Here is a 23025-nt window from a genome sequence, read left to right on the forward strand (position 1 = left end):
CAGGTAGCTAAAAGTTATAAGATTGTTACTTTGCTAATGAAGATGGACTTTTTTTTAATCACTTTTTTTTTTTTTTTTTTGAAGAAAGGAACATAGGTCATTATAGTCCCTTATGCAGAAAAATATCCCTTTGTCACATTTTTAAATCTATCTGGATAGCATCTTTTTTTTTTTTTTTTGGTATATTTTTAATAAGGTATCTGAAAATGTTGCCCTATGTTCATCTTCAAGGTTGTTGATGTGTTTTTAATCCAGTTTGACTTCTTGGGAAATTTTAGATTTTCTTTCTTTTTTTTTTTTTTTTTGAAAAATAAGTTTCAAGGGACTTTAACTCAGAAGACAGGAAACTAAAATAATTGGACAGTTTAAACAGGAAGACATATTTTTGTTTTAAGAGAAATATTTAATAGAAAATGAATTCCTAGAAAACCAAAGATTTTTAACTATTGCTTTGGTTCAGGAAATGCACAATTTTTTTGTAAGAGAGCCCTCATCTGAAATCAGTTTGTAGTTGGTTCATGAAGGACATAATTTAATAGACTTCCTTCCTTCCTTCCCTCTTATTTTTGTGAAATGCTCACTTCATATTTTATACTGCTTAGAGTGTTTGGGCCTACAAAGGCAAGTCCCACAGTCAGCTATCTCTTCTTTAGTTTCTGATGGCACACAGTGCCCGGGGTTAGGCTCCATCCCTGTGTGAATCACGAGGAAAACAAGAATATCGCACTTACTAATGCATTTTGTTCACTGATAAAAGGAAGTCATTCCTCAAAGAATATCTCTCAAAGAATATCAATTTTCTTGAACAGAACTGAAATATCCTGCCCATTAAAAATGAAATAGGGATGACTTTTTCAGAACTCAAAGAGAAGTTTAGGTTAATGATAGTGCTTTCTCTATTGGTTTTTATAAAGTTGGGTTTTTTTCGTAAGTCTTTGACTCTTGCTATAAATCGTGTATAGACATTATTTGTCTATTAGAGATAGCATCTGATTTAACACAAAAGTGTATATTTAATTCCCATATATTTACTTTACCCATATTTCATGATATTCCATTAAAAAAATCTTATGATTTTGGGGCACCTGGGTGGTTCAGTAGGTTAGGCCTCTGCCTTCCGTTCAGGTCATGATTCCAGGGTCCTGGGATTGAGTCCCACATTCGGCTCTCTGTTCAGTAGAGAGCCTGTTTCCTACTCCCTCTTTGCCTGCTTCTCTGCCTACTTGTGATCTCTGTTAAATAAATAAATAAAATCTTTTAAAAAAAATCTTATGATATCTAGATGCTTTGCCACTTGAAACTATTAGAGAACCACTAATATAACTCTACTGTTAATTAACATTAAACATTTTGATTGAGCTCTGATTTTTATTGAGGGTAATATAAAATACACGGATATAGTGTATTCGAGTGTGTTTAAAACCTGCTCACATTTAATTGTGACTTTTTAAAAGATTTTATTTATTTACTTGACAGAGAGAGGGAGCACACAAGCAGGGGGAGTGGGAGAAGAAGAAGCAGGTTCCCCGCTGAGCAGGAAGACAATGTGGGGCTTGATCCCAGGACCCCGGGATCATGACCTGGGCTGACGGCAGACACCTAACTGACTGAGCCACCCCAGCGCCCCTAATTTTGACACTTTAAAATTGGACAAGTGTTTTGAGATCTGCCCCTCCCTCAACATACAGTATTTTGGGGTAAATGTAAAATAATATACAAGTTTGCAGTCTTCTCAATTCATATCACTGTTACCTAATAACCTTTTAACAAACCCTTTCTCCTATTTATTCAATCTGTCCTTCTTACTTTTAACTACTGGTGATGTCTTTTCTTATCTATTTAGTTGATGGATGCAGATTACAATGTAGGTTTCAATCACTGCCTCCTGAATGTGGTTTTCAATTGTCACAGAGAAGGCCACTTCGGTCTTTTACATACTAGCTTGCCTCCCAGATCACCAGAAAGACCCTAAATGGCTTGCCTTCCTCAGAATGGGCAGTGCTTGGGACTGGCTGTAGTTCAATGTCTCAGACTTGGCTGCACGTCACCTGGGAAGCTTTTAACACCCACCCCACACCTCCTGATTAATTGAATCAGAATTTTGATCTGAGATCCAAGCAGTCTTTTTTTAAAAGATCTCCGGGTGATTCTGGAGTGTCCCTAAGGATACAAACCACAGCTTTAGACAGAGGTCGTAGCCTACATATTATAGCCTGGCCGCCACTGGATTCTTTAATACAGCACTATTCAAGGACAACCTTCCCCTTCAACTGCCCTCTGAAATAAAACCTAAATAAATGAAACAAAACAGCTATTAAGCAGCTAGGAGAAGTCAAGAATTATAAAAACTGAAAGTAAATTACATACACAAATTAAATTATGTAATTTCATAGAAGATTGAAATTACTGGGGCCACTGAGAAAAGCTCTATGGACATGAGATAAAGACAGGCAGGATTTAGAAATGATGGAAGGAAGAGCTTCCTCCAAGGCAGGAAAATGGCAGAGGCAAAGGACCAGAGTTCAGAATGAATGTGGGATGTGCTCAAGAAGCTACTCCTTGTCAGACCCGAAGCTTGATCAGTCAGGCTGGATCAGAAATTTCCTGGCAGGGAGAATGGAGGTAGGGTATTGTCATGCAGTCTCTGGAGGTTGTATGTTTGTCTCTCCGTCCGTCCATCTGTCTGTGTCTGTGTTTTACGACTGGCCGAAATTTGAGTTTCAGTATAATTTATCTGGTGCAAAGTATGTAGGTGAAGAACCAGAAACAGGAGTCGATTTTTATTACTACGATAGCATACGTGATAAGTGGCAATGAGTGTGCGTGTAATAAGAACTAAAAAGAAGAGGTATGATAGCAAGAAGATTTAAGAAAAAGACTCCATGGGGCATCATGACTATTGAAACAAAGGAAAGAGAAGAGGCCAAAATGATTGTAAGGTTTAGAATCCAAATTAGTGAGGAGACTGAAGGAAAACAGTTCTCTCGGCTTTTGAAGACAGCATCTACAAGTTAGAAGTAAAGGTCTGTTCATTTCAGTGATCAGATCTTAGGAGGATGTATCAATTACTGAGGTAAATTCAAGCAGACATCTGATGTAACTTATTTTCAGAAGCACACATCTACATTTATTTCAATGCGATAAACTTCTAACTGAAAATGTCCATTCCAACCTCTGACAAGCTTTCTAATTTTATCACAGAAAAAGATTGTCAGTAGGGCAGTCATGTGCGCAACATGTTCTGAAAATCTATATCGTCCGTGAATTTATTGTCCAGAGTACATCTTTAAATAACCCAAATAAAACACAATCAGAACATGAAAGAATAGTAACATATTTCTTGTATCAAATGCACATTCTGAATAAATTTCATTTGTTTGAACTCTTTGAGATAGTAAAATTGTTGGAAACATCTTTGGTGGTGCAATACAAAAGAAAATATCCTTTGTAAACACTGGTAGTAATAATGTTTCTAGTTACAGCAATCATGAATAGCAACTACTTATACCATTGGTAACTTTGGTAAGCAGTGGCAGCATTCTCTGAGTAAAAAGAAAGCACTGGAGTCATCAGTTCAGACTCATACTTTCCCGTATCTAGGCCTTTGCTCATCGTGCCATCTCCCTGAGTTCTTCTCTAAGTGGTTAACTACCTACATTCTATGCATACTCAAGGGGTCTGCTCAAATATCATCTTCCCTTTTCTGAAATTCTATGGCACTTGCTGTCTTTGTACTTTGTCTTAGTCCCTTTGGACTGCGAAAACAAAAACCACAGAGTGGGTGACAAATCAACCGCAGAAATGTATTTCTCATTGTTCTGGAGGCTGGAAGTCTGAGCTCCGGGTGCCAGTATGGTTGGGGGAGGAGGTAGGGGAGCACCCTTGGACCGCTCTTCTAAGGGCACTAATTTCATTATAGGGATCTACTGGCCTCTTAATGGCCCTACCTCTTAATAGCATTGCTTTGGCCAGTAGGTTTCAAGGTATAAATTTCAGGGGAAAACCATCCTTCCTTAGCACAGCTCCTTTAGACTAATCATTTTCTATGCTTACTACTTGCTTTCTTTCTTTTTTTAAAGATTTATTTATTTATTTATTTATTTATTTATTTATTTGACAGAGAGAGAGAGAGAGATCACAAATAGGCAGAGAGGCAGGCAGAGAGAGAGGAGGAAGCAGGCTCCCTACTGAGCAGAGAGCCCGATGTGGAGCTTGATCCCAGGACCCTGGGATCACGAGCCAAGCCGAAGGCAGAGGCTTAACCCAGTGAGCCACCCAGGTGCCCCTACTTGCTTTTTTTTTTTTTTTTTTTTTTACCTTTTTTTCCTCTACTAGTGACTGAGGAGCAATCTCTCTGTAGGATGGAGGAACCAGCTGAATGATACTTCCTATAGGAAGGACCACATGGGTCCAGAAGATGGCACATTCTACAGTGGGATATTCTGTAATTTAGCTGGTCTTTTCTCTTTAATGAGACAGTACCATGAAAACAGAGACCCTTCCTTATGACATAGTGTCTACAATCTGTAATAATAATCAGGTGTGTTTCATGGTTTCGGGTCAGAACAGTAGTTTGGACAAATGAGGTAGAAAGGGCTATTTTAGGATGATTGTGGAAATGTAATACAAATGGAATGTTAGATAAAATATCCCTAAGTTTATGGACATGAAAAGTTGGAGACTGTTAAGTGAAAAAAAGCAACAAACAAGACAAAATGGACAGACAATATGATATCCTAGGGGGAAAAAAAAAGATTTACAAGGATATACACTAAGAATTTAATAGTTTTATCAGTGGGTGATGAAATGAGATCTTCTTATGATTTTATTTTTGGCTTCTCTGCATTTTCTAATTTCCTACAGTGTATGTACATTGCTTTTTATTACAATGAAATCCTTTTTTTAAAAAAAAAAAGAGGATAATTATCCTTGTATTCCCAGCTAATTTGCTCCAGCTTCATGTCTGTTTCCACTCTGACATTACATGTGGGTTTCACCAAGTCCCATTCGGGAACTCAGCCAGTGACCAGGAAGAAACTCTAGGCATCTCATTTTCCCTCACCCATCACAGAGTCTACCTCCTAAACATTCTCCCTATCTTTTCCATTCTTTCCTTCTCTTCTACCACTTGGACCTCAATCCAAGCCTGTCATTTCTTACTGGAGGCTAAAGTGACACTTACTCAGCCAACCTCCCTGTCTCCAGTCTCATTCCCTTCTCCATCAGCCACCACGGTGAGCTACCTAAAGTTCCAGTCTAATAATATCATTCCTTTGTTTAAAACCTCTCAGTGGGGGCACCTGGGTGGCTCAGTGGGTTAAAGCCTCTGCCTTTGGCTCAGGTCATGGTCCCAGGGTCCTGGGATTGAGCCCCACATCGGGCTTTCTGCTCGGCAGGGAGCCTGCTTCCTCCTCTCTCTCTGTCTGCCTCTCTGCCTACTTGTGATCTCTGTCTATCAAATAAATAAATGTTTAAAAAAAAAATAAAACCTCTCAGTGGTTCTGTATCCCACAACTCCTGCAGCTGGGGGTTTCTGCTCTCCCACTAGCTGTCACCACTTCTCGGGGCACGCCAGAGGCAGCACCAGGACTGCGGATCAAAGACTGCCCCCAGAAAGAAAAACATCCACCAAGGGATGATAATAACCCCATCTGTGCTCGGTCAGATTGTGCAGTGACTGGAAAGCCCTGGACTCCAGATCTCCAGATGCCTACCTGAACCAACCCTGGGATGTGTCTCTTTCCATCTGGCTTCCTGCCATGTAGACCTGAGTTTTGTTCTGGCACAGATAGACACAGATGCTCTTTTCCTTCCAAAAAGTATCTGCTGCAGAACTTGACCTACTTTATCCAAACTTACTACACTCTAGTTTAGTCCCAGATATGGGCTCCTGGGCATTACAGATTCTGCTGACCAGTTGCTCCCTTGTCATTGCCTAAACCTCGCTAAGACAATGGGCCTTATCTTTCCACGTAAATCATAAACTCCCCAAGAACAGAGTTAATGCATCTCTATGTCCTTGTGAATCACGACTAGCTCAGTGCCTTGCATGTAGTAAGTTTCAACCCATCTTCGTGGATTCAGTTAAATTCTGAACAATACCTTTCAAGCTATTCATAATTTTGCGCTGATTGCTAACACTATTTTTAACAGTTCAAGAACCGCTCTTATCCTAATCATAGGTTAGTACGTTTAGCCATATCTCCATCTTTGGAGATTTTAAAGTCTACTACCAGTTCTCACGTGCACACTCCCCATTAATTCATTTCTTCTCTGATTTGCCTCTCAAAAATTATTTTGAACATATTTTAAAGCATCTTTTGACAAAATCACACTGGGATCAGCTATATTCTGAAAATACGCATATTTGATTTTTTTTTTTCCAACGGCCTTCAAATGGATGGTTACATTCTCTTTTTTTTCCTTCTAAGTCCTATAGTTATTATTCCATTATTTCCTATGTTCCACTGCTGGAGAGAAGAAGTTGTATACTAAGCTGGATTAGTTCTTTCGGAAGTTATATCCTTCAATGCCTTCCCTCCTTCAGCCATAGGATGATGGACTGTCAGCTCTCAGCCTCACAACCAGGACAGCCCCTGCATTTTCCCAAGTAGAATCCTCTGAGGTCCAGTAGACCATTCGATTGCAGAGAAGAGAGAATGAGAGGGCCTAGAGGACAAAGCAAGGACCGGGGTGGGTTCTGGGAGTCACATGCTCAGGGTTTGGAATAGGAGAGCAGGTTAAAAAAAAAAAAAAAGCCACACAGTCTCTGAACAGGAACAGAAAAGTCCTCCAGGCCTTCATTTCATAGGAGAGCAGGTGAGTCAGCCTGGATTCAAGGGTTGGGGCTAGAAAGATAAGATCCTTTCTAGATTTAAACATTTAGCTACAACATGTACTTTTTTTTATACTGTCTTTGAAACACTCATGATTTATCTTCTTTCTACTCCCTACCTCTACCCTACCAGTGACCACCTACCTCGAGCCTTTGTTCTTAGGTTTATTTTAGATACAGATGTTAAATGCTTTTAGGTTTGTAAAGAGATTTTTTTCTGTACTTAGTATTTCTAATCTATTTGTTCTACTTACTTTTTTCCTAACAATAGTTTGTGGATTGGCAGCCCTCCATGTCTGTCTCTTTACTCTAATTATTTCCTGCAGAAGAAAACACAGGAGAGTATTTTTGTGGCTTCGAGTAAGGCAAAGATTTCTTGGATGGGGCATAAAAAGCACAAAAATAAAAGGAAAAATCAATAAATTGAACTTCATCGAAACTAATAATGTTTGCTTCTTGGAAAACACCAGAAAAAAATGAAAAGGCAAGCCACAGATTAGGAAAAAAGTATGTATACAATGTATATCTGATGAAGGACTTGTATTCAGAATAAAAATAGAACTCCTAGAATGTAATTAATAAGAAGACAAGCAATCTGATTGGACAAATGAACACAAAAGTTTGGACATGTCACAAAAGAATATTTGAATGGCCAGCAGGCAGATGGGAAGGTGTTTTACATCATTAGTCAGTAGGGAAATACAAATTAAATCCATAATGAGATGCCACTACGTGTCCATTAAAATGGCTAAAATCAAAATGACTGCTAATATCAAATGTGGGTGAAGATATGGTGAGAATGTAAACCCCTTTGAAAAAGTTTGACTGCTTCTTTAAAAGTTAAGTATAAATCTACCTTAGGTTTGTACCAATTCACCAATGTACCAACATTTTCATTCCAGCTACCTAGGAAAAATGAAATCGTATGTCCATATGAAGACTTTGACATGAATATTCACAACATTATTCCTAATAACGCCCCAAATGAAAACCACTCAAATATTTGTCTATGGATAAGCAAAATGTTGTTTATCCATACAATGGACCCAACTAGAAGAAGAAACGAACTTCTGAAATACATAACACGAAAGAATTTCAAAACCACCATGCCAAATCAGGGGCGCCTGGATGGCTTAGTTGGTTAAGACTCCAACTCTTGGTTTCAGCTCAGGTGGTCATCTCCCATGGTGAGATCCAGTCCTTTGTGGGCTCCTTGCTCAGTGGGGAGTCCACTTGAGACTCTCCGTCTCCCTTTGCCCCCTACCCCTCTCTCCCTCTCAGAGGAGGGGGGGGGGAAAGCAAAAGAAAACCTTAATTATGGTGGCACAACCATGTATATTTCTCAAAACCCACCAAACTGCCTACAATGGGCAATTTTACTGAGTGTAAAATATACATCAATGACACTGTAAAAAGAATTAAATATATATCATTTCCCTCACATCCTAAATCATTTCCTCAAGCTAGTCATCCACACATGATTCCACTTTCTGCAGGGTTAGATGAAATAATACTTTTTATTGTTTTTGATTTAAGCTTTACTTCAGTGTGTGTGTACTTATTCCAAACATCCTCTTTCATTGAGAACTAAGGAAGTATTTACTACATTTTTCTTCTATTTCATGAGGGGAAGGGGGAAGATTCTTCTCTAAGCATTTATAAATTACAAATTCGCTAGTGAATTTGTTCGTAATTCCATTTGTTTTCTATTTTCTCATTTTGGAGTATAATTTCTTGGTCTTTGATGACTATGTTGGGAACCTATTTTCCAAGCCTCAAAGGCTTGAGGGGAAGGCTCAGGGTGGGTGGAACAGAGGGTGTGTGGGACTCGGGATCTCAGAGCACAGAGCAGAAAGCAGGAGCCCACGGGAGATTTGCATGCCTTCCCCTGCATGTGGAGAGCAGGCCTCCGAGTAGGAGAAGGACAGCGCTGTCCAAGGCCCACGGCCCGAGCATAGACTGCAGAGACTGGAGGCTGAGCCCAGCTAGGGCAGAGGGAGATTGGGAAGAGTTTAGTGAGGGTTCTAGGTCTCTGTGAGGGCAGAGAATTGGAGAAATGCCTCCAGACAGAATCTGGAATCACTTCAATTGATCTCACGGTGGCTCCGGCAAATTTTCTTCTTATGGATGAACATACAGGAGGCTGAGAGTCAAGGCTGAGTGCCCCCATTAGACCCTTTCCTCCGAGTCCTCTCCGTGCTCCCGGTTGTGGCTCCTGAAACCCCTGCACTTTCAAAATGGGAACGTCCTTAAGGAGCTTTGTTTTTCAAAGGAAAACAACAACAACAACAACAACAAAACAACAACAACAACAACAAAACCATGAGGGCTTCCTTAGGTCTCTAAAGAACATTTGCCTTTGGTTCTCCTGAGGTGGGCTATAGAGCATGGGACCCTCGATCAGAGGGTGGTGATTTCGAGGCCCAGGTTGGGCACGGAGCCTACTTAATAAGAAAGAAGTGGTTTATTAAATGTGATTCTTCCCTTGTAAATTCCATTCTCATCCCTCTCCCTTCCCCTGCCTCCCTTCTCATTTCGTAGACCAAACAATCGTGTGCTTGCGCCCCCGCACAGGTCCGTCTGGTGAGACGTTCTCCGTGCAGAACAGAGCCCATGTTGAAGAGTAGCTTTGCATTTCCGATGTCCTTGACCTTAGTAGACTGTGCAGGACCTATTGTTAAGTGAGGCAGTGGGACGAGAGAAAACAGAAGCCTCTCGATAGACCTTCCAATGCAGGTGGAAAGGAGAAATAGGAATGATTCAGGGATAATTCCAGAAAGTAGGAGGGAACGAAGGACTTGAAGAACAAATGGGCTCCGAGAGAGTCTTATGAAAGAAGTAGCATCCGCTGATGACCACAGAAAGGAAGAGACAGTTATTATCTAAAGATTCAAAAAGACTGGCATCTTGTTCTGGCCCAGTGCCAGGCAACGTGACGCTCTGGCAAGGATGATCAGAGATCTGTTAAAACACGGGTCGCATGTGTGCTGGGAATGTGTTCTTTCTCTGGGTTGGAGGTGACAGACAGCCACATCACACACCATCCCTTTCTCCATCCTGGTTCCAGCCAGGCAATAAACCCAATTGTCACCCAGTCTGTTTCAGCCATGTGGTTTCCCTAGCCAGCTGAACAAAATATTTTCAGAATGTGGAATGTAAACAAGGTTCCTACTGTTAGCAATTCCGTGTCATTTGCTTGTGGTTTATTTTATTTTATTTTAAGGCACATTTAAATTCAAAAGATTGCCAGCCTGCAGAATGCATGTAAGCAAATCAGAAATATAGATTAGAATTGCAACTGATTAGTTAGCTGTGAATGTCAGTGTAAATGGAAGAGGGGGGAAAATCTATTATGCTCCTGGGATATTGCTTCTCCACAGGAAATTCAATTGTGAAAAGGGCTTTAAAAGCAATGACTTCAGTCCTCTGTGTTTTCTACACACTGGTTACAGTAAATGCTAATAGAATACCTAGGCAGCCTGCCCCCGGCAGCTTCACAAAGAAAAACAGGGAGCTGTCCCAAGGCGAAGTCCCACAAACATGCATTAGCAGACAGTGATCACAAAATGGGTGTCTCTTGCACTATTGAAGACGTTTTTCAAGAAAACACAATTTTCCAGCTCCATTATTCCCCGTTGTTTGAAAGTACACATCTACAGCGTATGTTGCCAAGTGATAAAGGTTGTGAGAGTCTTCTGGTACTCCCTGAGAATCCAAATCAAGACTTGCCTTGGCTTATAAATTTCCTCGGAACCACTCTCTGTCTTCCAAATCGATAGGAAGCTAAATGAGGCATAACAATTTCATTATTTACCCACGGGCCTGTCCAATTGATGTTTTCCTGGCCCAGCGCCATGAATTATACATTTTCTAAAATTTTGTTGACTCTCCCTAGTTACGATACCCACCTTTTTTATATTGCATGGAAGCTGGTAAGCTAATGTGAAAATGAGCTCCATTATACATTTCTTTGAGCTGTTCATAGTGTCTTCTGATTGCGGTTAAGCAGCAATCCTGGGGTCACAGATGAGGCAGGCGAAAGCAGATGGACACCGTGAGCTCACCACAGTCCGTCTTCAGTTGTCTCTTGCTCCTGCGCTCAGAAGTAATTGGTTTCCAGCTCACCTAATTAGTCTCATCACACTTTGTCAAGTGATACCAGCTGTATCGTGACTCACGAAAGAGTCTTCCACAGAAGAAAGCCCCGCAGAATAATGGTGTGTGCCCTACAAGACTAGGCACCTAGGCGATTAGAGGAGCGATCACACTGAACCACAAATTATTTGAATCATTTGGCAAGAGGAAAAGCAACTTCCTCTAACAGGTGAGATTTGCAGGAGTTTTTATCTGAGAAGGGGAATCGGATAGCTCAAGAATGGGGTCTCCAGGCATGCCAGGAAATACAGGGAGAGGATAATCCACGCTTTGAATGGTGTGGTTCTGCAGATAGATTTCCATCCCACACCTGAGAACCTGACAAACAGTGAAACTTCATTGTTCTCAAGGAAAGCCCCGAAACCAAACAGAACCTTCCTCCAGAGCAACAGGTCAAGTTTAATTTTCCTATACGTTTCTGGTTTCTTTTATAAATGGAAATTTCAACTCAGGCTGTCATTAATTTGTTCTGAAAACAGATCATCCCTGGCCAACTATAAAATAATTATTGTCAGTCTTGTTGGATTGCTGTCCTACGCTTTCCTATGCTTTACATGCCCAGAATCTCCTATTTTTCATTGCATTCCCCCCACCCTTTAATTCCTTTTACTGCAAGCATGAGCAATATAGAAATCTGACCTTCATTAGGCATCTGCTTGAAGGTCACAGCTTGAGCATTTCAGTGAGAACTGCTTTCATTGTGAATAATTCTCACTGAGAGAAGAGTCTTTCTTGATCTAACCTGAATCTCCTTGATCTTAATGAAAACCATGTTTGCCCATTTCATCATGAGGAGAAACATTTATTCCTCCTACTTATAATTCCAATTTGGCCCAGGAAGGAAGCAGCCATCTGCCCGCATCCCATCCAGGCTTGCGGGGGAAGACACTGAAGAACTTGACAACCGATAGGCCACATTTCACCCACGGGAAGGGTCACTGTGTTGTCCTCCCCAAATCTTTCCTTCCTGCACTCCCTGCTATTTCCTGTCCTCCTGAGTGCTCCAACATACACTAAAACACACCCCAGGCCCCTCCCCGTCGGTACTCTAGGGCCTGGAAACCTTCAGAGAAAGAAGACAGAAGCCTTACTTTGGCCCAAGGTTGGAACTCATCCTCTGACACAGTCTTCCTGTGTTAGGGGTGGAGAAGTAGGGGAAGAGAGATGTTGATCCAACTGTTGTAATACGAGCGCTCTTTGTTCTCCATGAGATAGGTCTTCATTGCGTGCATCTGCTAAAGGCTGGAGGAGATGATGGTCTTAGGCCCTGCCATCATCTGAATGTTTGTGTCTTCCCTGAAATTCGTATGTTGAAATCCTAATGCCTATTTGTGATCGTATTAAGAAGTAGGGTCTTTGCAAGGTGCCTAAGGGTGAAGCCCTTAAGGATGCAGTTAATGCTCTAAAAAGAGACCCCCAGAGCTCCCCTAACCCTTCTGCCTTGTGAAGCTACAACGAGAGGTCTGAACCCAGAAGAGGGTCCTCACCCAACCAGGCAGGCACCCTGATCTTGGACTTCTAGCCTCCAGAACTGTGAAAAATAAATTTCATTTTTTTTTATAAGCCACCTATTATGTGATACTTTTTTTATATAGCAGCCTGAATGGACTCAGACCTCCACACCTAATATCTGTCGATTCTCTGTAGAGGCTACTGTTTTTATAACTGTTTTACATGCAAAATAAGGGCCTGTGTAGGTAGCGAGACACTTGGAGGGATCCAAAAAGAGCAAGTCCTGGTCTCTGTCCTCAAGAAGGTCTCCATTTTATTTCCATTGATTAAATGATTCGAGGGATATTAGTATTTCCATTAGGTCTCATTTTGCAAGCTATTAATAATTGCATAGCTTCCCTTCTGGATATTTCTATTTTCTCAAATGTGATTCTGAGAGTATTCTGCTAGGATCTCATCAAAATGAAATACTACTTGATCTCACAGAGTCAAAAATTTGCATTGGGGCTAAACTTTAAAAATAACATCTTTGTCTAAACAACAGGCACCCCTTTGGCTGTCTATGTGGCATCTGCGAGTTTGTTGCTTTGTCTGCCATTCTTACACTGCTGGTGGAATGGAATGTGCTGGGAGCAGCTCTCCCTGATTCAGACAGGTATGTGGCACGCATCATAGCACTCAGCCATCCCTTCTTATTATTTAGTTAGAGAAGAGCACACAAGGGGAGCCTGGGTGGCTCAGTCATTAAGCATCTGCCTTCAGCTCAGGTCATGGTCCCAGGGTCCTGGGATTGAGCCCTGCATCGGGCTCCCTGCTCAACAGGAAGCCTGTTTTCCCTTTCCCGCTCCCCCTGCTTGTGTTCCCTCTCTCACTGTGTCTCTCTCAGTCAAATAAATGAATAAAATCTAAAAAAAAAAAAAAAAGAACAGCACACAGCCAGAGAGCCGAATTACTCAAAAAGTTAGACTAAATGTCATTGAATGGTTCAAACCTGAGTGCTGAACAGAATTCGGGTTATTACAATATCTCCAGATTGTTTTGTTCAATTTTTGGTAAAAATGGCTCCAAGTTATGTTGATAGCACAATGTGGTACACCCCGGTTCCAGCCTCCTGAGTCCTCTTCAGAATGTTGTATTTGTTATATCTATGAATTTTTCATTGGGTAGAGTTCTCTCAGGCTGAACTAATAGAGTGTTTAAAAAACTATTTTTCCCTCTCAAAGGCGATTGGCAATTCCCCCCAAAATCCTTCAAGGGACTCATAAATAAAATTCGTGTTTTTTTTTTATTTGAAAGAGAACACACTCTGTTCATAAAGTATTTAAATTCAGAAGAGAACATAACATTCTATTGAGTAAAAACAAGAAATAATAAAAATGTAGACATTGGTTGTATATTATGTCCAAGTTAGAAGACCCAGAGAGAGAGAAGAAGAAGAAAAGAAGTAGAAAAAGAAAAAAAAAAATCAGAAGGCCCGGTGGTGACTGTTACAGGAAAAAAAAAAAAAAAAAAGATACCAACTGGGAAAAGCAAGAGAGAGAAGAGAGAGAAAGAAGCTCAGACAAATCAGGAGCAGCATAAGCTTTAAATAGTAACGGCCAACAATGGCTTTTTAATATGTTGCCATTAAACAATGACCTGTTTTTACAACTAGAACATACATGAAGGAATTATCCTGGGGAACTTGACTTCAGAGCAGACACTTGAGGTAGAACTTGAGGACCAGCGTTCTTCCAGCCTTGCTTTAAAGAAAGAAATGTTAGAGGGGCACCTGGGTGGCTCAGTGGGTGAAGGCCTCTGCCTTCAGCTCAGGTCGTGATCTAGGGTCCTGGGATCGAGCCCCACATCAGGCTCTCTGCTCAGCGGGGAGCCTGCTTCCTCCTCTCTCTCTGCCTACTTGTGATTTCTCTCTATCAAATAAATAAATAAAATCTTTAAAAAAAAAGAAAAGAAAAGAAATGTTAGAAAATAGAACTGAGTTTGGGGCACCTGAGTGGTTCAATTGGTTAAGCACCTGCCTTGGGCTCAGGTCATGATACCAGAGTCTTGGGCACGAGCCCTGAGTCAGGCTCCCTGCTCAGTGGGGCACCTGCTCTCCTTCTCCCTCTTCTCCTTGCCTCTCCCACCCCTGTTTGTGCTCTCTCTCTTACTCTCTCTCAAATAGTAATTAAAATTTTTTTTAAAAAGGAGCTGAGTTATGGTATTATGTTAGAGGTATCAAGTAGGAGATTGAAAGCGAAAAGATTAAGTCATAAGAAATAAGAGTGTTGCTGTAAGATGGTCTCCATACACCATATAACCAGCATTTGCCATAAACTTGAGGATGGGTGGTCCAACTGCGGTAGGAAACCCAGAGTGAAGACACAAGTCGGAGCCCGCCCTCCTTATTCTACAGCTCCCTCCCCACTTCCCTCTGCTTCCCTGACAGAGTGCTCCAGGAGCCCACAGGCCCTGGAAACATTGGTGAAGCTGTGGTAGGTTGAGATATGAAAGTGCTAGAAAGAGTTCATAGTGACTTGTGAGAACCAATTATTGCATTTGCAGGAGTCCCACAAATTGCTTGTTAAACACAATCATTATTAAAAATTAAATTACATTGGGGCGCCTGGGTGGTTCAGTCGTTAAGTGTCTGCCTTCGGCTCAGGTCATGGTTTCAGGGTCCTGGGATCAAGCCCTGCATAGGGCTCCCTGCTCAGTGGGGAGCCTGCTTTTCCCTCTCCCACTCCCCCTGCTATGTTCCCTCTCTGGCTGTGTCTCTATCAAATAAATATATAAAATCTTTAAAAAAATTAAATTACATCAATGTACAATAAATAGATTATAATTAAATCAATGAGAATAAATACACAGAATTCATCATTTCCTCGTTATTTTTCTACATTTTATTTCTACCTATGCCCTCACAACATTCACCTGAATTGTACCTCTACCTCTACAGGAATACTGTAATGATATACGCATCTCTTCCCCACTCCACGTCGAAGGAAGTCATGCTACTAGCTTAAAACCAGCCATGGTGAGAAGGCATGCACCCTGGAAGTCAGCAAATACCACCAATCAGGGCTTTTTGTGTTTCAGAGAAATGGTGGTTGAATATTTTTTAGCACACCTCTGGATGGCGGGAAAAGTCAAATGCCATTGCCAGATTTCCCAGTGAAAAAATGAAGTTCTGTAAACACTGGAATGCACTAGGATGGTCAAATGTATATTAAAACAACTACTAAGCTATGACTATAGATCAATTTTGCTTTTTCTGTCACAAATGTAGAAGTTGTTATTTTGTATGAGGATAGAAAATATAGAACAAAGAGAAGAGATGGGAGTTACCAGCATCCCAGAGAGCGTTAATGGCTTTCCCACGGCTGTATGGTGTTGACTACTGAGCCATTGGTCAAAGTAAGTCAATTTTCCAAGTCCAGAGTGTATGTAGGTTATACATGAACACCTTGGGATCAATCCTAAAATCAAAGTACTACTCAGCCAAACCAGGAGTCCTAACATCTTGATATTTCTTCTATAGTATTTCTCCAATATCCTCCCGCTGTGCAAAGATACATCTGTAAACTTTCAAAAGGAAAACAATAATAAAAACCATTGTGTGTGTGTGTGTGTGTGCATGTGTGTGTGTGTATTTTAGAGAGGTGATTTCTGAAAATAAGGGAACTATGCAGAATGCCAATTAAAAATAGGCACTACAAGGGGCACCTGGGTGGCTCAGTCTGTTGGGCTTCCAGCTCTTGATTTCAGCTCAGGTCATGATTTCAGGGACATGAGTTTCAGCCTAATGTTAGGCTCCATGTCATCTACTTAGCAAAAGAAAAAAAGAAAAGAAAGGGAAAAAAATAGGCACTACAAAATATTTAGGCATAATTTGCCAACTAACGTGTATTAGCCATTCCTTTTGGGCATATTCTCTTATCCTTCAATTTTTCTCTTTATTGTACTCAGCAGTTAAGTGCATCTATGTAAAGCTACAGTTGACCAGATAGACAAAAGATAGCTAGATAGCTTGATAGGTAGGTAGGTAGATAGGTAGATAGATAGAGAGAGAGAGAGAGAGAGAGAGAGAGATTTTCCTGGCATACAAAGTATTTTTACTCATTTTATTCCTACGGAATCCAAGCTCCCAAGGATCATCTTCTTCTTTCTTAAAAACTAACAACCTAAAAACACTGGACTCATTAGTTCATGTATGTATGTGCCTTTTAAGGGCTGGGCATATAAGAAGGACACTTTCTGTCTATATGATATATTTTAAAGGGTACCAGGAAAACCCCTTTAGTGCCCCAATATTCCTTCACTTTCCTAAAGCACAGGATACATGTTTAAAATTTTTAAAAAGATTTTTATTTGTTTATTTGAGAGAGAGTAAGCACAAGCAGGGAGAGGGGCAGAAGCAGAGGGAGAAGCAATCTTCCCACTGAGCAGGGAGCCAGATGCGGGGCTGGAACCCAGGACCCAGAAATCATGATCTTAACAGAGCCAAAGGCAGATGCTCAACCAACTGAGCCACCCAGGTGCCCCCATGTTTAATAATTTTAAGTGATCCTTTTCTGAATGAGAATTCACTGGTTGATATCTATCTTGGTTAAGTCCAGTCTCAAGAAAATGATATATGATCTAGGGGAAAAAAAAAAAAAAGAGGAGTATCAGAATCAGAGAGAACTTAGAAAAGAGATGTGAGGCGTATTTGTTTGTTTGTTTTGTTTTGTTTTAAGGCACACTTTGATTATTTTAAAGTTTAGCTCAAGTTAACTTAAAAAATAACTGACTGGTCTGTGAGGTGAGGTGGATTTTTCTGGGCTGTGACTTGACGCCAGCAGCGTCCCCAGTGCGCTGTGTGGAAAAGAGCTGAGATGAAGGCCACCACAAAGTATGCTCTGATTCTCAATGGGCTGCCATTCTAACTGTGTTTTCAGGCACTGCAAGGGCATCGTGGTTTGGTCCAGTTGTGTGTTAGGGCACCACAGGAAGATCTGGCCTTTATCCCACTCTTGGTAGAAATGCTGAATTAAGCAACTGGGACACCCCTTACCAGGACTGCCTCTTTGCCACCCCCATGGCACTCCTTGCCAAATAAAAATAATATGCTGGGAACTATATTAAGCTTCCTCCTCTTAAAAATCTTTAGATTCTTGAGTTCTTTTCTGATTTTTCAAAATTTATAGTTAATGGCCCTACCCTAACTTTAGTTAGTTTCCCAAGTAGCCATCATTTGTAAGAGGTGCTTCCTTCCATAAAATAAGCTCTCTTCCTACCCTACCTTCGGAAAGAATGTAAACTCATTTTCTGATGAAACTGACCTTTATTTTTAAAGATTGAGGATAGGTGTTCTTTCCTTAATAATGTCATCTCTATCATTTCATTCCCTATTAAGAAAGAGGAAACAATTTTCTGGGGATTTTTCGGGTCACATTTATTCTGAATTCATTATAGTTCAATGAGGAATAATCTGACCTACCTTTGAACTACTTACAAAGAAAGGGTTGCATTGGTAAAAAAAAAAAAAAAAAAAAAAAATGAGCAGGATTACAAGGGTAATAACTCGCCTACCTAAGGTAAGAACTTCCAGCCACTTTATTAGAGTGCCTTTGCTTACATTGAACATTATAAATGCATCACTGCTAGGCATATAAAATAATAAAGGTCTTTTGGAAAACAGTTCCTCAGTTCCTTAAGTGAAACGTACACTCAGTGTATGACCCAGCAATTTCACTCCTAGGTATCCACCCGGAGAAATGAAAACACAGGTCTGTCCAAAGACTTGTACACCAATGTTCTTAGGAGCATTATTCATGAGAAGCAAAAAGCTGGAAATACTCCAAAAGTCCATCAGCTGCTGAATGGGTAAGTAGGTTGTGGTACACCCATTTAATGTGCCAATAAAAATGAGAGAACTGCTAATACATTCCCCAACACAAATGAGCCTCCAAAGCATGATGCTAGGTGAAAGGAACCAGACACCCGAGACTATGTATTGCGTGATTCCACTGATACAAATATATAGAAGGGGTAAAACTATGGAGACAGAACATAGACCAGTGGTTGCCACAGCTGAGGTGGGTGTGGGTACCATCTGCAAACAGGTGTGAGAGAGACAGGAGGGATGAAGCCGTGTTCTAATCTGGACTGTGGTGATGTTTCACCCCGTATAAATTTGCTTCTACTCGTCCAGATGCCCCTTAAAGTAGATGAATTTTATACTATGTGAATTACACCACAGAAAAGCTGCTTGTTAAAAGAAAAACACAGGAGCAGGAAAAATTAAAAAGAAAATCTATGACTATTTGCCTTTACAAAAGAGAAAGATAGGAAGGATAAACAAGAAAACCACGATGCTGGTTATATATAAGGGAGAGTGGCAGTCAGGATTTGGAAGGAAGGGGCATTTGTACCGACATAAAATGGAGAGAAAACTGAAACACAGCAACCCAGTGAGGTTTCAAATGAATAGTGTAACAACACAGAAGGAAAACAGAAAAAGGAAGAACAAATCCGAATAATGTATGAAAATTTTACTATGTAACACCCTGAGTTTGTGGTGGAGTAGCAGGGCATGGAGGACATTATGAATAAATCCTGTCCTCTTTTCGGGGGGTTTGTTTTGTATAGAGGCAAAGATGAAGCAATTCTGAAGTTATTTTAGATTCGCTATACAATTTTGAGGAAATAAGTAAATTATTGTTTGAGACCCAAGGTTCTAATGAAAAAGCCACATGTAAATATAGAAGAGGAGAAGGCAAGAAGAAATCTGCGGGGATGAATGGAATTGAAATTATGAATTTGTGGTATCTAAAATATGTGTATGTCCCCATGCACATGTGTTGATCTGTGGATATACATAGCTGTCTGTGTATATTTGTATGTGTTCATGTACATGTATAAATATCCATTGATTTTCTTGTTCATCCAACTGAAATGTACAAGAAGCAAAGACTCCCCGGGAACAGTGAGCATACTTCGCACCCAGATCGTGGTTTTTAATACCTTCTCTCATCAAAAGGAACCAAGGCTCTTCCTAGAAATTGCTGAATTTGGGACTGGGGCAGGTAGATACAAGAAATGCCTGAAAAGGGGCGCCTGAGTGGTTCCGTTGGTTAAGCAACTGCCTTTGGCTCAGGTCATGATCTGGAGTTCGGGAATCGAGTCCCGCACCTGGCTCCCTGCTCGGCAGGGAGTCTGCTTCTCCTCCTGACCCTCCCCCTTCTCATGCGCTCTCTCTCTCATTCTCTCCCTCCCTCTCAAACAAATAAAATCTTAAAAAAAAAAAAATTACACACACACACACACACAGAAATGAAAAATCTTTTCCTGCCCGATATTAAGGAAGTGCTCAACATGTTGGGTGGGGTGGGGTAACACATATCACTGGGATGCAGAAACCAGCTCGTGGGGGCTCCACTGGCCAAATCCAGGACAATCCAAGCAGCAAGATAATAGATACAAGAGTGAATTATAAATTACTGAAAGCAGAGGTATTGGTGAGTCTACACCTATGATCAATACATAAAGAACTAGAGAGTTCCTGCTTACCGCCAATACGAAGTGCTGAATAATCAATGAGAGCAGAGTAGTAGAGCTGGAAAAGAACATTTTGTGACCATCATAGGAAAGACCCATTGGGCAGAAATCGATAGAGGTTGGATCCAGATGGAAATTTTGATGCGGAGCAAAATACGTTTGCATTGACTTAAATCATCTCCCCACAGCTTGCATTATGAGACAGAGGTGAAGTAAGTAGAGAAAATGTTAATAGTAGGCAAATCTAGGTAAGCAGTATAGAGATGTTCTCGGTAATATTCTTACTCATCCAACTTTTCCATGCTTGAAATAGTTTCCAGATACAAAGTTTAACAATGGAAGGAAAAATCTGGAAGTTGCCCTCTACCCCCAACCCCCTCTTCCTAGGAGCAGGCCCCCATTAATAGTTTAGTATGTGTATTTCTAGACCCATTTCTTTTTCTTTTTCTTTTTCTTTTTCTTTTTTTTTTTTAAGATTTTATTTTTGAGTAATCTCTATACCCAACGTGGGGCTTGAACTTAAAATCCCAGGATCAAGAGTTGCAGGCTTTACCGACTGAGCCGGACAGGTACCCCTCTAGACCCATTTCTATGCCTTTTTTTTTTTTTAATGTGGTATAACACACATAACACAAAATTTACTATGTCAACTCTTTTTAAGTGTATTGCATTCAGTACAAAAGGCTGGAATCCTTCTAAATTTGCATGTCATCCTTGGGCAGAGACCATGCCAAGCTATCCCTGTGTCGTTCCAACTCTGTGTGCTGCCAAACCAAGCCCTCTATGTGTTTTTAAATGTGCAGGTTCCAACATTATAAATGTAAGCATACTGTGCAGAGGAAGAAAAAGAAAAAAAAAATAAAGGTGATAAATGGCTCTTCCTTGTAGACCAAAAAATGTGTGACTAGAAGACGGCAGGAATTTTAAAGGAACTTTTCAGGCAGAGAAAAAAATTATAACAGATGCAAATTTTATTCCACACAAAGGAATAAAGAACACCAGGGAGAGTAAATATGTGGATAAAAACAAAAACATTCTTTCTCCTACTTAATTTCTTTAGAAGATATGTGACTATTTAAAGCAAACATAACAAAGTGTGTGGGGTTGATAACATATGTGCCAGCAAGCTGTATAACAATTCCACCAAGGACTAGAGGAGGAAAATGGAAGTGTACGGTTTTAAGTACTGAGTTAAGTGTCCTGTTCTTACATGTCACATGAAATGATATAAGATTATTTAAAGGGAGACCATGGGGGTGCCTGGCTGGGGCTCCGTAGGGGAACATGCGAGTCTTCTTGACCTCAGGATTGAAAGTTCGAGCCCTATGTTGGACGTAGAAATTACTTAAAAATAAAATCTTTTCAAAAAAATGAAAATAAAGGCCGACGGTGATTGGTTATGATTTGTCAGATATTGTAAATCCTAGAGCAACCCACCAAAAATCATCTTTAAAGGAGACATAGCTAGTAAGCCAATAGTGGAGGTAAAATGGAATCATGAAAAGATGAGATTAACACAAATGAATAAAGAAACGAAGAGGGGCGCCTGCATGGCTCAGTCGGTTAAGCATCTGACTCTTGGTTTTGGTTCAGGGCATGATCTCAGGGACCTGAGATTGAGCCCCACGTCAAGCTCCCTACCCAGCAGAGAGTCTGCTTCCCCTCTCTGTCTCTCTCGCTCTGCCTCTCCCCATGTGCATGTACTCTCTCTAAAATAAATAAATAAATCTTCAAAAAGATTAAGAAACAAAGACAAAATGGAAAAAAGAGTATATTGGGATCAATGGAAAACAAATACTGAAATGCCAATGTATCAATAATTACAGTGAATGTGAGTAATCTAAATACTCCATTATTATGTATATCAAATCATCATATTGTATGCCTAGAACTGATATAATATTATATATCAACTATAAGTCAAATTTTTAAAAACCCACTCCATTGAAAAACATGGATAATCAGGTTGGATAAGAAAAAAGCACGATGGGTCACCTGGGTGGCTCAGCGGGTTAAAGCCTCTGCCTTCGGCTCAGGTCATGATCTCAGGGTCCTGGGATCGAGCCCCACATCGGGCTCTCTGCTCAGCAGGGAGCCTGCTTCCCCTTCTCTCTCTCTTCCTGCTTCTCTGCCTACTTGTGATCTCTCTCTCTCTCTGTGAAATAAATAACAAATCTTAAAAAAAAGAAAAGAAAAGAAAAAAGCAAGATATGCTGTCCACAAGAACTATATGCTGTCTGCAAAAAGCCAACTTTAATTATAAAGACATGGCAGGTTAAAAATAAAAGGGCAAAAAGATTATCCAAATAATTTACAAAAAAAGAATAAAAGGATAGGTAAATATATATGCCATGCCAGCAATAGGCAGAAGAAAGGGAATTGGCTCTATTAATATTGGACAAAGTAGGTTTCTGTCCACAGGACCATAATAATAAAGGACCAGTTCATCAAGAAGACATCATAGTGTTATAGAGTTTTAAAACACATGAGGCAAAAACTGATGGAAGTGGAAGAAATACACAAAATTATAAGTGAGGATTTCAACAGTCCTCTCCTACTAATTGTTAAAATATGCAGACAGAAAATTAATAAGAATGCAGAAAACTTGAATAACAGATCAACCAAATTAAATTAATTGGCATTTATACAACACTCCACCTAACAACAGCAGAATAAACACTATTTTCAAGTGTACATGGACCATTTATCAAGTTAGGCCGTATTTGGGGCTGTAAAACAAGTCTCAATAAATTTTAAAGCATTGAAATAATTCATTCATAGTATATTCTTTGACCACAAAAGAATTAACTAGATATCAATAATAGAAAGATATGTGCAAACACTCCAATGTTTACAAATTAAAAAACATACTTCTTAATAACACATAGGTCAGAAAAGAAATCACAAGTGAAATTAGAAAATACTTTTAACTGAATGAAAATAAAAGCAGCAACTATAAAAGCGGGGTGAACTCAAAGCAGTGTTATAAAGGAAACTTATTACTTTCAATACTTATGTTGGAAAGCAAACAGGTTTTTTTTTTTTAAGATTCTATTTATTTT

General features: G+C 40.2%; 1 long non-coding RNA gene and 1 pseudogene across 1 annotated transcript in view; both read right to left on the reverse strand.

The window, feature by feature from the left end:
• Positions 1–23025, reverse strand: part of LOC131839890 (uncharacterized) — a 73701-nt gene that overhangs the window by 11445 nt on the left and 39231 nt on the right. The gene's annotated exons all lie outside the window — the stretch shown is intronic.
• LOC131840056 (U6 spliceosomal RNA) lies at positions 20642–20741 on the reverse strand (annotated as a pseudogene).

This window comes from Mustela lutreola, chromosome 8, assembly GCF_030435805.1.
Source record: "Mustela lutreola isolate mMusLut2 chromosome 8, mMusLut2.pri, whole genome shotgun sequence".
Taxonomy (NCBI): Eukaryota; Metazoa; Chordata; class Mammalia; order Carnivora; family Mustelidae; genus Mustela; species Mustela lutreola.